This window comes from Gavialis gangeticus, unplaced genomic scaffold, assembly GCF_001723915.1.
Source record: "Gavialis gangeticus isolate Ggan-Ray unplaced genomic scaffold, GavGan_comp1, whole genome shotgun sequence".
Classification (NCBI taxonomy): Eukaryota; Metazoa; Chordata; order Crocodylia; family Gavialidae; genus Gavialis; species Gavialis gangeticus.
In genome coordinates this window covers 114641252-114642533 of record NW_017729025.1, presented here as the reverse complement: position 1 = coordinate 114642533, position 1282 = coordinate 114641252, and the positions used below count along the sequence as shown (strand labels likewise).

At 39.4% G+C, this 1282-nt stretch overlaps 1 long non-coding RNA gene across 2 annotated transcripts in view; it reads left to right on the top strand.

Annotated features, from left to right (window-relative positions):
• Window positions 1–1282, top strand: part of LOC109299000 — a 34948-nt gene that overhangs the window by 8253 nt on the left and 25413 nt on the right. For both annotated transcript variants that reach the window (XR_002097749.1, XR_002097748.1), the window contains exon 2: window positions 297–393. This is a non-coding gene — a long non-coding RNA (uncharacterized LOC109299000). The remainder of the gene's footprint in view (window positions 1–296; window positions 394–1282) is intronic.

Genomic DNA, 1282 nt, shown 5'->3' with positions numbered 1-1282 from the left:
GCATTACGCTTTCTTTGCTTTCAAGCAGTATGATCAGCTCTGATAGCTTCTGACTGCTTTTAAACCACACCAAAGGTAGCTAAAAGTATATTTTTCTTAGTACCAACTAGCAAGAATAAGCTCTTTGGAGCCTTTTAGAGCACTGAAACATTAAAAAAGTTCACAGAGCCTGGAGTTTTGCTACTGATGTACAGTAAATACAATGAAGTGAATACCCTGAGGTCTGCCCCTTTTAAAATGTGCGTATACGGTTCTGCCATGCATATGTTTACCTGCTGCTCTCTTTGCCTTTGTAGAAATAAAACACGCTGGTTCTCATGAGGTCATCTCAGAGCAACTCTGAACCACAGGCATTGGTCTGGAAGAATATTTGGGGGACAATTATTTCGGGAGGTAATGTAGCTTAATGCTTAGTTCTCTGACACCTACATTGAAATGTAACTGTTTCCCAGTCACTTTACTTGTCTTCGTTTCTTTCCCTTAACTCTCTTTTCTTTACTGGCCCTAATTTAGGAAAGTATTTAGTCCTATTCAGGATCACACTTAAGCATATGCGTAAGTGCCCTTCCTGAACAGGGATACTTTCCTGAACTGGACCTTAGACTATCAGCTCTTGCGGAGAGTTGCTCTCTGTAAATGTTCCCACACTGCTCCAATGAGGGCGACCTGGTCTCAGCTGGAACTTCTAGGTACCGCTGAACCCATTTTCCTGTTGAAGGGAAAAGACCTGAAATTTTCCATTTCCCGCAACTTGGAGGATCTGAATCAGACTTATAATCTCCCTTTTATATGAAAAGCAGCAAAAAGGCAACTAGCTGAGTATGGTTTTAAAAAAAAGTTCTTAACAGTTCCAGTAATTACTCATTTTATGAATCCATCTATATTTAAAGTGAGCAAAACCAAGTTCTTGCCTATAGTGTCTGCTGCAAATAATGCTGCTTTACATTTGGAGAACTGAATAAGGAAACAGAACACAATCTTCCAGGAGTTTCTTTCCTTTTTAGTTCTTGTAACTCGGGGACTTACTATAACAAGAGCCCTTCTTTCTGTGAAACCTGCTTAACATACTGGACTAAACAAACTATCTCCTAAAGAAAGTATGAGCATTTTTTTATGCCTTGCTCTGGGATTGGCTCTTGAGGCTGCTTTTGCATTTGTCGATGTACTAATTGAGCGATGCTTTTTGGACAGCTTCTGTGTTCTGATTTGTTTTGTTGTGCTTTTTTTCCCTCCCTCCCTTCTTCCCCTTTTAATTTGTCTAGGCAAAAAAAAAAAAAAAAAA